At 55.8% G+C, this 15,232-nt stretch overlaps 1 protein-coding gene across 2 annotated transcripts in view; it reads left to right on the top strand.

Moving 5' to 3' along the window:
• Nucleotides 1-11,207: 11,207 nt before the first annotated feature.
• Nucleotides 11,208-15,232, top strand: part of SATB2 (SATB homeobox 2) — a 188,517-nt gene continuing 184,492 nt past the window's right edge. Inside the window, exon 1 of one of the 2 annotated variants that reach the window (XM_043577412.1) lies at nucleotides 11,208-11,289. The gene's annotated coding sequence lies outside the window, so the exon portion shown is untranslated. Of the gene's footprint in view, nucleotides 11,290-14,271; nucleotides 14,415-15,232 lie in introns of those variants that run through there. The other variant, XM_043577413.1, reaches the window with a different exon arrangement.

Here is a 15,232-nt window from a genome sequence, read left to right as displayed (position 1 = left end):
GCCCCATCACGCGCTCCCCGAGTTCAGAGGCGCTTCTTAAGTTACCAACAAAGTCAGGGCCGATCCCCGGAGAGGTAACCGACCGTCCGGTTACACTGCGCTCTTTTTCCCCGCCTGGGATCTGCGCGCGCTGCAGGTGGTCAGTACAGTCTACCCCGACACCAGATGCTCTTCGAGACCCGGATTCCGGGAGCGAGTGCCTCTGCGGGGCGCAGCCACTTTGCACCCGTCGGCCCCGATACAACCGATAGTTAATTGGGGCCTTCGAGTGTCTCAAGTCAAGGTGAGCAGAGGAGTCCTCCAGCCTCCTGCCCTCGTCTTCGGGGCTTCTCGCCCGGGGCTTAGGTCCCGGTAGCACCCCGAAGGCAAAGTCGTTCGGGGTGACGGACGCGGGCTGAATTTGTTTCAAAGTGGGAGGATGCTTGCACGTGCTCGGGGATGCCAGCTTGTTCAGGGTGCGCGCTGCAGGAGCTCCGGCGAGGTTGCAGTTCTGGCGCGCAGGTTTGGGCGATGAGCACTTGGCCGGGTCCAAAGAGTCATCAGTTCTGCCAAAGTGGGCGCTGCCCTGGGTACTTACAGGAGCGGCGAGTGGATAGGGAACAGAATACTGAAGAGCGGTCCCCTGGGAAGCCAAATCTGCAAAGTCTCGCCCAATCCTCGGGGCATTTTATGTAGAGTAAGCTATTGGACTATAGCAGCCCTACACTTATCTAACAAAGATAAAGACATGAAAAAAAAGAAAGAAAGAAAGAAAGAAAGAAAGAAAGAAAGAAAGAAAAAATATAAAAGGGTGAACGTTTGGCCCGTCGCGGAGCATCTCGCCCTTCTTGCCTTCTCCGCAGGCCTAGGCTGTCTTGGAAGGCAGCATAAGGTGCAGTGGGTGTCACCCCACCGCCTCTCCCCTCTGAGATCGTGACCCACCCCCCTGACCCAGGCGGAAACCCACCAGCTTGGTGCAGCCTGAGGCTCCTGTGCCCAATCTTGGCATCCATGGCTGAGGCGGGGCCTAATCTAAGGGCCCCAGTGGGTGTCCGCAGCCGGCCTCACCGCAGACCAAGTTCCTAGGAATCCGGGGAAAGAAAGGTGGACGCTTCCGGCGTCTCAGCCTGCTTCCTGGGAGGCCTTGGGCGCAAGGGTTGCGACCCGTGAGTGGAGAAGGTGAACTCAGCTGCAAGCGCAGCTGCCTTTCCTGTATGGGTCTCTCGTGGGTCAAGAGCACCCCGGGAGGCTAAAGACCTTCCCGAGCCTCTTGCGCTTCCTTGCCCATCTGGACTGAGCAGGAGCCGAGAGAGCTGATGTCTTTTCAGGGCACTCTGGGTTCCCGGGCTGGGGACGCTGGGAGGGAGGGAGTTGGGAGGTGGAGGGATTCGTTTACGACCTGCTTCTGTCTTCTCTCTCCCTTTTCAGAATAAACCAATGCTTTGGCGGTTGGGCTCTTACAAAGACGGACTTTTTAACCCCCACCCCCGATTTTTCTTGAAGGTTTTGCAATATCCCCCACCCACCCACCTTTCTCTAACCTGCTTTCTCTAACCTCCTTTCCCGGAAAATGTGAGTAGTATATGTGAAAGGCAACTTAGCCCAGTGTCTGTAGCAGAGCTTCAAGCTGAGTGCGAGAGGAGGAGGCTTCACTGAACGTTTTGGTGTTTCCAAAGTTGCTGATATTATACCCTTAGCAAAGTAGGTGGGCTTGTTGGCCATTAAGACGCCGGGCCGGGAGCACCCGGGCAGTGTGCACCTCGCAGGAGCTAGGTCTGGCCTCCTACTCTCTGAGCTCGAGGGCCCTCAGATCAGCGAGGGGCCAGGATCAAGCTCCTAAGGGAGCAGCAAAAGTCAGACACGTAATCTCACTTCTTTACCCTCCCTCTCCCTTACCATCACTTTTCTCTTTTTCTTTCTTTCTTTCTTTCTTTCTTTCTTTCTTTCTTTCTTCTTCTTCTTCTTCTTCTTCTTCTTCTTCTTCTTCTTCTTTCTTCTTTCCTTTCGCAGACTGTGTAATAGGCAGGTAGCCTGGAAGCTGCGTTGTAGGAGTTGTGAGAGGTCCTGGGGCTGGCACTGCCCTTCTGGATTTAGGAACCATCTGGGGGAGGAGGAGGGTCAAAGGGGCATCCGCTTCTTTTGAACAAGGGCGCGGTTTACTTCCCGCAGGCGGCGGGCGGGGAGAGCTCAGAGCGGAGGGCTCCGTGGGATGTCTCTTTGAGCAGGTAATTCTGCGGCGGGGTCGAAAGCTGGTGACTGACACTCTCGGTGACGGCAACCAGGCCGGGCAGCGCCCTTTCCGATTATCAAGATGATTAACCTCCGGGCCTTGCCTCTGGTGGGATCTCCGCTCCCCACTCAGCTTTTCTCTCACGGGGATTAGGGGGCGCTCCTTTTAAAAGAGGGCCCGAGGGTCGCGGCCTTGGCCTTTCCATAGCTCCACGCGGCCTTGCATCTAAGCGGAGCTGGGGAAGGTGGGGGCGGCACGCAGATCCATCCCTGCTCGTCGCCCACCTAGCCGAGTCGGGTTCACCGGGCCGGTCCCCCGCGGTCCCCCGGGTCACCTCCCCCCGCAACCACTTGTCTGAAACTTACCAGATTCCAACCTTAAGGCAGAAAAAAAAGTGTTTCATATACAAACCGATCAGGGTATTTGCAGATAATTGCGAATGTCAAATACTCGGGCGTGATGACAAAGTGCAGAGATTGCCAGGACCCGAGCTCCGCCTGAGGGGCGGGGGCTGCTGGCGAGGCTCCCGGGCCACCTCACGCCTGCTCAGAGGAGGGGAGGGGGCAGTCAGCCGCAGCCGCCTAGCCCATTTAACGGAATTGGCTGTTCCTTCGACCCCTCTGCGGTGGTGCTGATTCACGGATTCATCCACTGCGTCCACACTTGAGCCCGGCGCGGGAAGGCGCTGCGACGGTGGATACAGTCCTGGCCCAGCTCCCCCCCCCCCCGCCCCCCACACACGCACAGGCACCCTAGGCAAAATGCACGCACGATGGGGGTTACTGGGCCTCAGTTGGACGCCAAGGCCCAAAGCCCTGCCAAACAGCGTTACCAGAGCTACTGCCAGCTGTCACCCGCTGCTGCCTGACACGGGGGGGGGGTGGGGGTGGGGGGGGGAGGGGCGAATCACATTCCACTTTGGGGCCAACTGCTGCACCCGTCTAGTGCCGGGACTAGTCGTTTACAGATATAAAACAACATTTTTAAAAGTCCCCTAAAACTCGACCCTCTAACCTAAGTCTCCTGCCCTGCTTGGAGGAGGCCGAGGAGGGGGTTTGCCCTGGGAACCCCAGCGCATACAGCCCACCAAAGTCGACACCATTAAGGCCTTGGCTACAGCAAAGGTGGCTGCTCCTGGCAGCTTTCAGGACAACTCCTCTGAGACTCCCCCCCACCCCGCAGGAATAGAATGTTTTAGCACCCCCCCCCAATCCTATCTAAATATATGGATCTAATATATGTTGGATTTCAAATCTACTGAAAACCGAGGGGATCGACTATAGATGGTGTGATGAAGTTAATGGCAGGTCCGCAGCTTTCCGGGAGGGTGGGGTGGGGGAGAGGGTCAGAACTGCAGGGGCAGCGGGAACATGGGTGCTATCTCTGGGGGCTGGACGTGGGGAACCGAGAGAAGAGGCGCACACACCCCATACGGAGTCTTGACGGGTACCACAGGCAACATAAGGCTCTGGCTCACGAGTCCCGGGTAGCTGGACAAAGTAAGGGGAGGTGAGGAGGCTGAGCGACCTTTGACACGCTGGCCCCTTTCCTTGCCGAGGACTGATGAAGTGGCGAGATATTCTGGAAAGTGGGGGCGAGGAGGGGAGATAGAGGGGGTAGAAGGCAGGAGAGAGGAGGGAATGGTGAGCCACTGCTTATGCTAGGGCAGCCAGGCTGCTAGGGGGGGAAGTTCAAGAGAGCAAGTTGGGGCATCTGTCCCGCGTCCCTGTCCCCGACCCTTAGCCTTCCCGCCCCTTTGCCATCGGGCGCCTGAAGTCAGCGTCTCCCTGAAGCCCTTAAAGTTTTACAGTCCAATTGTCTGAGGTTTCCGATGATGACAAATTAGGAAAACGCTTCTGCTGCAGCCCCAGCACCTAAGTCAGAGAGTTGGGGGGAGGGGAGGGTACTGGATGCAGGGCTAGGGTAAAAGAAGAGATTTGCCTCCCGGGGCTTTCTCTGCGGGGTTGGGGCCCGGGAGAGCAGAGGACTAGGTCCTGGGGCTAGGGAATGCTTTGGTAGCCTGGAAGCCGGGTCCACAGAAATCCAGCGCCTGGCTCCTCAGCTAAGGGGCACCAGGAGAGCTCTGAGAGTTCAGCCTTTCTTGCCCTTACCGGGAAGGCCTCGTCTTGCAAGAAGACCTTACTGGGAGCCATGGGGACAAGCAGGGTGGCAAACTCTGGGGGAGTCTCATCCAGGTCCTGTGAGGCTGGTGTGGACGGACAACAGCATCCATCTCCAGCCTGGGCGGGCAACAGGGGACCCACAAGTGTAAGATGTGATTCTATTTGACTTTCTAAATCAAAGTGCATTGATTGGGGCCCAAGGAGTTCACGGCACATAACTGTCTTAATTAAACCTGCTGTAAACAGACAAATCACTTCTCCTCTTCCACATAGAGCTCTGGGAGATTGCACAAGGTCTGGCAGAAGCTAGGCTTGGGGGATGCTCTTTAAAGAAAGGAGTGTAAATGAGGCAAAGGAAAAAGAAAAAGTGGAGCTTCTTCGACCTCAGAAAACAGCTTAACTGAAAACAAAACTCCAAACAGCCAGAAGGTATGGGATGGGATGAGAGATCCTTAAAAGCCAGGAGACAGCCTGGTTGATGGAGCAGCTCGGTGGGGACCCGCCAGACCAGGGTGGGACCTGCAATGGAAGTGCAGGGAGGGAAGGGGAGGCCTCAGGTTGTTTGGGGAGGCTGAGGTGCTCCTTGCTGAGGCTCTTATCTATCCCACTCAGCCCTGCGCCTTCCTTCCCAATCCTTCCATCTGCCTCTGCCGTTGTTCTCGACTTCTGGCACTCGGAAGGCAGCGCCAAGAGGACACGTCCTCCCTTAACTTGGTCAGCGTGGGGGACACGGGGTCGCCGCGGTGAGTGCCCTTAGCTCGTAGCCACTACGGTGGGGCACTAGGAGCCTGGTGATGGCAAGACTGGAGAGTATGGATGGGAACTAGAACTCAGCCTGAGCAAATGGGAAGGGAAGTTGTTTGTAACCCTCTGGGAAAAGCGGGAAACGGGGCGTAAACACCCATAGCTCAAGGTTCACTCCCTCTTCAGCCTAGTGCCGACACCGTGGCGCGAGCTCAGGAAGCTAGACGAGGGTCAGGCGCTCCGGTCCCGTCAGCCCGCGGGTGCGGAGGAGAGCTTGGGGCAGTGGCGGCGTTGGCGCTGGGAAGGGCCGGCGGGACGCCATTCTCTGCCTGGAATGTGCAAAGGGCTGGGTCTATCTCCGAATAACTGGGCCTCCGGAAGTTACCTGGTAGAAAGCAACCCTCGAGCTGACTTTGAGTCTCGCAGCCTAAAACAAGACGAACTAAGGGGAGCTCATCGATTTTCTAAATAAAAGTGAAAAGGAGAAGTTCTCCATAATATGTAAACACTGAGGATGTGAGCGCACAGGTTTGGGTGTGTTCCTGGGAACTTGGGGAGCCGCCCCCTCTGCCCTCCACGGTTTGCAAACTTGAATTCTCATCGCTTTTCATTGACTAGCCTCTGACCCCCACAGTAATCTGATTCAGAAATACTCTTCATTTCGTTAGATTGACGTTGGCAGGCACTAGCTATGTTGTATCTGGTAGGGAATTTAAGTTCAGTTAGATTTGAGCTTAATGCTTTTCGAAAAAGTCTTTTAAGCGATTTTTTTAAACTTCCATACAGCTAATGAAAACACACATATCTCTATACGATTGGAGAGAAACATGCTTAGATTGCTTTTAGATTTCTGAGATTTTGTATAGGCGCCAACAACTCCGTGGACACAGACAAATGGGCTATTTGCAGTTATTATTCATGAAAGTTCTTTTATATGTTTAAGTTGAGGCATGGTTCCCAGGTGGAAAAATTCTTTACGACTAAAAACATGCTTTCAAAAAGGTTAGAAAATTGAACCAAAAATTTGGAATGCATGATAGTATAGAAGTCTTTACAGAGAACAACAGATATCACTACAATCCACCAGAATTCCAGGAGTGGAAGTCAAAATATAGTAAAAGTTGATTAAAATGCAAACTATTAGGGAAGCATTGCAAATGTCTTTGTCACATCCAAAGGGAAAAAATCTTTCGAACCCTCCCTCCTTGTGCTGTACTTGTGTTGAGACGAATTGTTGTTAACATTTTTCTCTTCTGAAATAACAACAGTTCACCTTTCAAAACTCTTCACCACAGAGCGACAATGACGATTGTTCTCCAGGAGAAGGACTTTTGAAACAAACAACTTCTTTCACATACTCACACTTGCACACCCCACACAAACGCACACACACACAGTTGCCGGGTTTTCTTAAACGTTGCTTTTGAATGAGAGAGAGAGAGAGAGAGAGAGAGAAGAGAAGAGGAGAGGAGAGGAGAGAGAGACAGACTGGGAAACTCGAGCTTAGGTAACCAACGAACCCAATTACTAGGCTTTATTGATACTAAAAGGAAAAGTTCCCCTCGTAAAATTTCTCTGAGCTTATTAGTTATTTAAATCAGCCCCAGGGCTGGACGAGCGACGCCGCAGGCACCCACTGTCGGCTCCTGGAGGTGAGCAGACGGCGTCCGAGTCCTGACCCGCCGCCTCTCGCTCGGCACTTGGCACCGGGGGCAAAGGCAGGCGCAGCCCGCTGAGGTGAGCCACTTGGCACGAGTGACGGGCCTGGCACGCTTGGAGATAGCTCCGCATGGCCTACGGGTATTAGGGTTTGGAAGCGAACAGGTAGCCAGTGATGAGGGTGCGGGTGAGCAGGCCAGGCGGACACGGAGCTCCGGAACTCAGCGAGCTGGCGGCGCGGCTCCGCGGCGGGTGCGGCTGGGCACCGGCCCCTGCGACAGCGCGGTGTTTTCGCCGCGAGGCTGGAGTCCTGCAAGAGTGCGGCTGATGGCCGCCAGGCGTGACTGCTCGGGCCTCCAGGGCTCACCCCTATTTTGTGCGGGGCTCGGAGTTTTGTAATTGGACAGGCACCAGGTGAATTTGCACCTTTCCGGGTCGTTGTCCCTTTCAGTAGCTGGCAGTCCCCAAATTGTGTGTGCGTGTGTGCGTGCGCGCGTGTGAACAGTTGAATTTATTAAAAATAAGCCCCAGCCTACCCACTCAAGTCCTCTGAGCCCGACGTGGGGACTCTCAAATCCTGACGTAGCGCCGGGGCAGCTCGAGGTGATGCCTGGCTCTGCTGGGCTTGGCCGCGGGGCCCCCAGGCAAGGCACCGCGGGGCGGGGAAGAACCGAGCTCCAGAACACCAATGTCACGGACACCCGGGCGTTAACTCGGGGGTCAAGGCTTGACGGACTAAGAGGGTTTCCGTTGGGGCTTCGTGAGATGGAGAGAACAGGCGAGTCACCAGCCCAGGAAACCCTCTAGGGTCCCCGCCACTCCAGACAGCTTTGGGCCGCCAAATAGACCGACTATCCGCTTCGTCCTCTGTCCCAGTAAGTGCTTGGCACCTCGGGTCCCGCAGCAGGCTTTCTCGCTCTCTCCCGCGCTGTTCGAGAGCAGCGCGGACCTAAGGTCGCTAAACGTCGCCGGAGCTGCTAGAGCTAGCTTGGGCCGCCTCGGACCCGGCTTCCTGGGCTGGCTGGCCCCGGCTAGGGGTGGGCGAGAATTTCAGCACACAGGCTGCCCAGCCTGCAGGCTGGGGTACGGGTGGGGCGCCGTGGCCTGGACTTTCCAGGTATGCTTTTTCATTACAAGGGGTTGGGGTGCCGAGGTTCTGCCTGGCGGGCGGGTGCTTGTGTAGGGTGGTCCGGGTTTGCCTGGGCCGGGGACCTGCCCATCCCCCCCTCCCCCCGCCGCATCCTTAACCTGTGGACTTGAGGCTACGCGGAAAGGCCGGCTCGGGAAAGCAGCGGGATGAACGGGCGCCGCAGGTTTCGGCCGCAGCCCACGCGGTGGCGCTGTCGGGAGAGGATGCCTTATCTCCGGTCTGGGACCCTGGCGTTGACCCGGGGTCCGGGGCGACGGGGCCGTAAGGACGAGTCGAGGTCGCGGGGTTCTTCGCCGCTACCTTGGGCCCCGGGATTAGAGATGGGGCAGACCCCTTTCTCCTCGCTCGGTGTTTCCAGAGAGAAAACGCAGCGAGTCTGGAGCGGGATTCCGGGCTCAAACCCAGGCCGCCCGGGGGTGGGGGCGGGGCGGCAGCCGCGGCTCCTTTAGCGTTTCGTGTTGTCCCCCCTTGCCTTGTTCCCGGTCGTTTAAAGTCGATTTCTATTTTTAAAAAACTAGATTAGCGGGGCAGTCATTCTCTCCTTGAGATGCTGCAGGAGATCCAGCTATTAAGCTCTTGACTCTGAAAAAGAGTGAAAGGATTCAAGAGCTCGGGGGCGTTGTCTTGTGTCGCTGGAGTTGTGCTCGGAGCCCGCAGGCCCTCCGCCTTCCCGGGCCTCTCAACCCGCGGCCGCGGAGGAAGCACTTCCACACCTCCAAACCAAAGTCTCCCTTACCTTCCAGACAAGTCCCTTCGCTTTCCTCACCCGGGGCAGGCGGTGCCCACCCCCGACGCGTTCTCCCACCCCCGACATTTGGGGCCTCAGTGCACAGAGCTCCCAGTCCTCGCCTGAGGCAGCTCCAGGGCAGACCTTCGCGTGTCCCCTCCCGCCCTCTGGGCCTCTGCATTGTCTGTTCCCGATTCCGGATCCTCCGACCTCCTGGGTGCTCAGCTCACCATCTAACACAAACTGGTTGCCCAACACCCATCCCCAACCAGTCTTCTCCCTGGGACGCTTCTCTCCGCCGGGCCGCAGGGACTCGTTCCTTTGAGGATGGGAGCAGGACCTTCACCACCCCTACCTTAGGCGGCCCGACGGCTTCCGCACCGCTCCGCCCCCGCCCAGGCCCCAGAGCTGCTGCGGGAGCCAGGAGTAATTTATCTTTGCCTGGCGCGGGTTGGGATTGCCCGGCTCTGATGCCAAAGAGGAAGGCGTGCGGATAACGAAGTAAGTGTCCCCCGCCCCCTGCGCTCTGGTCAGTCCCCAGACGCCCCGGAGCAGTCTGGGAAAGGGCTCGAGCCCACCCTAGTTGATCTGCTCTTCTAGGCGCATTCCCCTGGGGCGTTCTGGCCTCGGGCCCTAGTCCCCTTGGCACATCCAGTTTCCAATCCAAGCCTGGGGCAGTTATGCGGTTCGTGAAAATGTTGGTCGCCCAACTCTCCCCGGACAGTCCGCGGCGGAAATTGGCTTCAGAACTGGTGTGGGCTTCATTTGAGAGAAACGATTCCCTCCCGCCCTCCTCTCGCCCCCAGCAGAGCAAGCCCGGGTTGGGGGGGGGGGGGGCCCGCAGGGGGGCGGGAGAGGCAGGCCTGCGTGGGTTCCTAGGAGCCATAGAAGGCTTTCGACGCTGGCAATTCCCGTAGAGCTTTGCCTGTGTGTGTGAGAATGGAGGAGAAACGCGGCACAACTTCCCCGTGTTCTCTAAGAAGCAGCGCAACGCCGGGAGGGCCTCTTTGCCAGGGTGACCAGACCTGAAATCCAGGAAGCCTGGTGATGGATGCTGGGCCCTCAGAGGTCTGGGTAGTCCGGCCGAGAGCCGGTGTCCCATGCCGGGCAGCCGGCACCCTCTGCCCGGGCAGTCGGGCCTAGGCCGTCCTGAACGGTCATTGGGGAAGGAAGGTTGGCCAGAGTCAAGAGCTAGCGCAGTAGAAACCTCGGTGTGGAGAGAGAGAGAAATCAAGAAATGTCAGTAAAAGTTCAGGCCATAAAAGGAGAAGAAAGGCCTGACAAGAGATAGAGAGAAAAGGGGAGAACATGGAAATTAGAAAAAACATGCATATTTAAGCCCAGCGCATAAAGATCCGTTGATTTTTTAAAATAACAAATCTCCCTGTGATTATGAAAGACAGGCGACCTTTGACTAAATGACATATGAAAAAATTGGGGGTGGGGGAGGAGAGGGGAAGACGTCGTAGTAGATTCCTGACAAAAAACGTCAGTGAGAAGCAAGTTGAGGGATAAAAATGTCCCCCAACGTGAACTTTATGGTTTGAGCACTGGAGCAAACTATCTGTGCACAAATGCGTTTTGGATAACATTATTTTAAAAAAAAGTAATGAAAACCAATTCTTTTGAGTGTGATTTTGTTTAAAAAATGTTTGGAAGTAAACTACTTGAGGAATATAAAACGAAACCAAACAAAACTTTTGAATCATAATTTATTTAGTTTTAAAAAGTGGAAAATTTTAGCAAAAGATAAAAACGTTATTTAAAATTTCTTATTGTAAAAATTAAACATGCTGAAAATAATTGCTTACTTCAGTCGAAATTAGGTCAATACAAAAATCGTGCAGTAAAAAGCTTATGTAATTTGAAACAGAAAAGGCCTTTATTAGGGACAAAACTCAAGGGGAAAAAAAACCCCCTGCACACGGGGCATGTATCACAAAACTTCCTAGAATTCTCTTTTTTTAATTGAAAGAAATTTGTAAAATGTGTTACTAAATATAAATCTACAAATATTCAAAATACATTTCTAGTAATAACCCATAGTTTTTGGTATTTTCCTTTATGTTAAATGCACCTTTATATGTGTTGAGTTCTTTTGCCCAAAATGATAGCTTTGTTCATTATCAAAAAACGGACAAGAAGAAACTCCACTAATGAGAAAATCAATTAATTTAAAAAGGGTGCAGAATCTGAAAACAAACTAGCCACAATGTACATTTAATTGTTCTTAATTGTATACTTTATTTAAATCACCCTTCTCAGGGGTTTAATAATTTAGAATCAATAGTTCCTTTCAAAACATAATAAAATATTTACGCTTTATAAAATATTAACCCATTAACAATACCGCTGTGTTGTTTATGAGTGTGACTGAAGTCTCCTACTCATGCTGTTGACATAAGCATGTGAGGTTAGCGAAGTGATCCTTCGCAAAATGTAAATGAAGATCTTCAGACAGTGGTGTTTATAAAATAGCTCATTAATGACTTAAGATTGAATCGCTCCAACCATTCGCATCATCAGATATAATAATAGTGACGAATCAGACAGGAAAGATCCTGGCTAAACCATTTGCATTTTTTTTTTTTCCAGAAGTACTGAAGTCCTAATATCACCATTTCTTCTAAGTTCCTGGACACTGATCCGGAGGAGGATTCTGCAGTTCAACACCAAGGTAAGGAAAGAAACAGCATTATTATCGTTGTTAAGATATTTGTAAGAATTGCGTCTTTCCCCATTTTGAAAATGGGATCAAACTCTGACAGTGGTAGTTGTTTTTTGCAAAACCCCCTTCCCATTCCGACGTGAAACTACAGATTAAAAAAAAAAAAAGTTTGTTGATCAAACTTACAGTTTGTTTCTTTGCAGCCAAAAACCTTTTAGCTACCACGAGTTGGTTTACTCGAGCCACTTTGTTCTCACAGACTTCGAATTGTGCATTTTCTCTAACCCGTTCGCTCAGGGAAGTGGGGGAGATGGGATTTGGGGAATAAAAAGCAGGGAAAAGAAAATGCTGCCTAAAACTCCCAGGGTGGCTCCCCGAAGATTTACTATCAAGCCTCACTTCCTTTCTCGGCTGGGCTCCGACAGCCTCCCGGGTCGCCTAGGACTCCTTTGGAACTTGGTGGGCGGCGCCTGGGTGCGGGATTCTCCGGGATCTGGGCGTTGAGACAGCGGCCGGGGCAGGTTTAGTTTCTGGGACCCTTTCTCTTCCAGAGGCTCCCCCGCCTCCCAGGCCTCTGCTTTTGAGGGAATGGCTGCGTGCACGCCGCCCACCGGGTAGGTGCGGCGAGTGGACGGCGGCCTACCTCCGGGCACACTAGGCTGACGCGGCTTCCCCCTGTCTGTGCACCAGCCCAAGATTTCCAGAATTACCACCCGAGCGCGTTTCCCAAAAACGAATTTAGTTTGGCCCTCTGGCGCCGCCGTACAGCCAACACTTCTTAAGGGGGACTGGCGGCTCAGGCAGCGAGATGGTTGGGAGTCCTCCGGGTCCGGGGGTTTAGGTAGGAGACACAAGGTGTGCGGTAGGGATTGGCGGTGTCGCCTGCAGAGGGGCTTTACTGGCCTCAAGGCGGGCGGGGACGCGTCCTCATTTTCCCGCCACAGGTCCGGACTGCGAGTGTAAGCCGGCGCCCGAGGCGGCTTGCGGGGGCCGCGGCCCCTGCCCACGTGCTTTTCTTTAAGGAGGTCCCGCGCCCAAGCGGGACCTCAGGGACAAAAGCGCGGACGGAGCTCGGCCTGCTCGGCTAGTGCTCGCGCCACCTTAAATGAACACCGCGGCTGGAGTCGGGCTGCGGGCGGCTGCGGCCGCGGGAGTCGGCAAAAGTTTGTGGCTCAGTTACACCTTCGCGGGACCTGCTGTGGACGCCCCCGCGCGGCCTCCCCCGGGACGAGGAGACCGGGTCCTCACCGCACACTCTGCCCGCGCTCGAAGCCTAGTGCCTGAGCCGCCTGGGGTCCCAGGAGTCCCAGACCCGCAGCCGGAGGACAGGCAGCCCCACCGCCCTCACTGCCTCCGCGTCACGGCCTCCAGGCGGCCCGGGCTGAGCTGCTCGAGATGTCGCCGGCGCTGCGAGCGCTCCAGGGACGTCATCCAGGGATGCCCCCCGCCCTGCGCCCCCCACGCAGCCCCCTCTCCTGTCCCACCCGCAGCCCGGCGGGCAGTGCTGGTACTCCTGCCACTCAGGACACCCGGGCTATTGTTCTGGACCCACAGCCGCGTCGGCTCTGAGAGAGAAGCGGCCTTCCCCGCGCGTGCGGCGGCGCGGCGGGCCCGGACGGCCGGCTCTGCGCGAAGGGGGAGCTCACAGGCATCGGGAAAAGTTGCTCGGAGGGGCGGAGGCGGTGGGTGGTGGGCGGAGGCGGTGGGTGGGGGAGGCGATAGCCCTCCTATCTCCAAAGTCGAAAGTACTCCGCGCAGTTAGCCGAACCGGGAGCCGAGGCAGCCGTGGTTGCCTACTGCGCGTCGGTCTGCGCCTCCGCCGGGAAACGAGGCAACCAGCGCCTGCCGTGTCGCCGCCGCCTCCGCGCCGGGACGAGTGCGCCTCGGGGCTGGGCGAGGCGGCCGCGCCCAGGACCCGCCACAAGGAGGAGGACCAGACCCGAGCCCCAGCGCCCGCCTGCACCCGGGCGCACCCACCGGCCTCGGCCACCGCCTCGCGCGGCACTCGGTTCTCTGCCATCGGTCCTCTGCCGCCCGACGCGCGCGGTCCTCGCCCCACCTCTCTGCCACCGCCGACTCTCCCCTTCCTTCTCTACCCTCCTCCCTGCCTCCCACCCGCCCCTCGCCAGTCCCTTCTGCCTCCTCCGCAGCCCCGCCGCTGTTTGGGTCGCCGGGCTCACAGCGATTGATTGATTGATGTTTAATTTCCTGCCAGGCGGGGCCCCCCTCCCCCCGCAACCTCCCCAGCCCTCCTCCCCGCCCCCCACTCTCCTCCTTCATTGCGGTGGACCAGTCTGGCTTGGGTTTAGATCTTTCCCCCCCAACCTCCATCCCGAAATAACCCAGAGACTTCCCCTACCCCCACCCCCAATTATTATTTTGAAGGCGCTAGATTTGGGGACGGAAAGGGGGAGGGGGAGAAATCGGAAACCGAGGACAACCCAAAAGGACTCACTTTGCCTGATGACTCAACGCAACTAATAATCATCTCCCTCTCAGTGTATCTCTCTCTGCGGCTTGTCAGTGAGTCCGGCTCCGGCTGCTGGCGGCGGCGGCCGAGAGGGGAGAGGCTGGAGGTGACAGCTTGGGCAGCCGCCGCGTTTCCTCCCGCGCGCGGTCCCGGGTCCCTGCGCCTTCTTGGCTCTGGGTGACACCGGCCCTAAGGCTCCGGCCGCGCCTCCTCGCGAACTAGCAGACCTGCGAAGCGGCAGCACCGGCCCGCCTCCGCCTCCTCCCAGTCCTCAGCCCTTTCTCTCCAGAACGGGTCTCCTTCCCGAAGGTGTGAAAAGGCTTTTTCAGCCTCCTTCCCTCTTTTCCCCTCCTCCGCCGTCTCCTCCCCCGCTCGCTCGGGTGCCCCTTTGGAGGAACCCTCCTTTCCCTCTCCTCCTCCTCCCCCTCCCCCCCTCCCCCCCCAATCATCATCATCATAACAACCATCTCTGCACTAGAAGACACCCTGACCCAGGACCTTAAACGTTAGGACCTGGGAAAGAGGAAAAGGGGAAGGAGTAAAGAGGAAAGAAGACTAGGAGAACACTGCAAGGCGACGCACCAGAAACTTTCCACCCTGGATTCTCTACTTTTGCTCCATGGACAGAGCCTCAGCCAGCCAAGTTACAGACAGACCGTGAGCAGTAAGTACGCCGGGCGAGGACTCCCACTCCAAGCTCGGGAGTTCGGGGAAAGCCCCGGGTCCGGCTAAGTTCCCTCCCGGCAGCGCTCGCCCTCTCGGACAGCGTAGCAGAGGGAGTAGGGCAGCCCTTCCGCTCTGTCTCTGCATCTTTCGCGTCTCTCCTCTCACCTCCCCTCTGCCACCCCCACCATGTCTCCTTGACACGCGGCTTCTCCCACGGCGAGACCGCCCGCGAGGATTCCTAGCGCACTTTGTTGTGCAGGGTTCCTGCTTCTCGGGGATGTCAGTGACAATGTGAGTGCAGTTTCATCAGGTGTTTCCTCCTCTTCTGCCGCCCCCCCCCCCCAATCCAGGGGTGCCGAGATCTGCGGGTTCCTTGAGGAGCGCGCTGCCAGCCAAGAGACCCAGAGGAAAACTTTTTGGAGAAAATTTTAAATTGGGGTTGATGAAGGTTGCTTCTTAACCTAATAATTTAGATGCTTTTTGCTTTTGTGTTTTATGCTGAAGAGCTTTTTAAAAAATCACTTAGGATCGGAAGAAGATAAGAACATTCCAAAATAATGATTGTAGCCTCCTTCATTGTGATGAAGGTTATTCTGGAGAGTATTCTGGTGAATACCTCCAAATGTTTTGGGATGCTTATTAATGTGGAATGAGGGTTGGTTTTGTGCAAAGTGTGTTTGTGTCTCAGGACTTGCTCGGTAAAGATAAAAAGCAGGGATTCAAGGAGTCCTTAAGGCAGGCCTTTGACTCCTAACCCGCCATTCACGGCACATTCATCATGTGGTTAATTCGGTTTCTTACGGACTTGTGTACATC

This window comes from Prionailurus bengalensis, chromosome C1 (genome assembly GCF_016509475.1).
Source record: "Prionailurus bengalensis isolate Pbe53 chromosome C1, Fcat_Pben_1.1_paternal_pri, whole genome shotgun sequence".
In the NCBI taxonomy this organism is placed as follows: domain Eukaryota; kingdom Metazoa; phylum Chordata; class Mammalia; order Carnivora; family Felidae; genus Prionailurus; species Prionailurus bengalensis.
The sequence above is the reverse complement of the archived record's forward strand: the minus strand, read 5'-3'. Positions and strand labels throughout refer to the sequence as shown.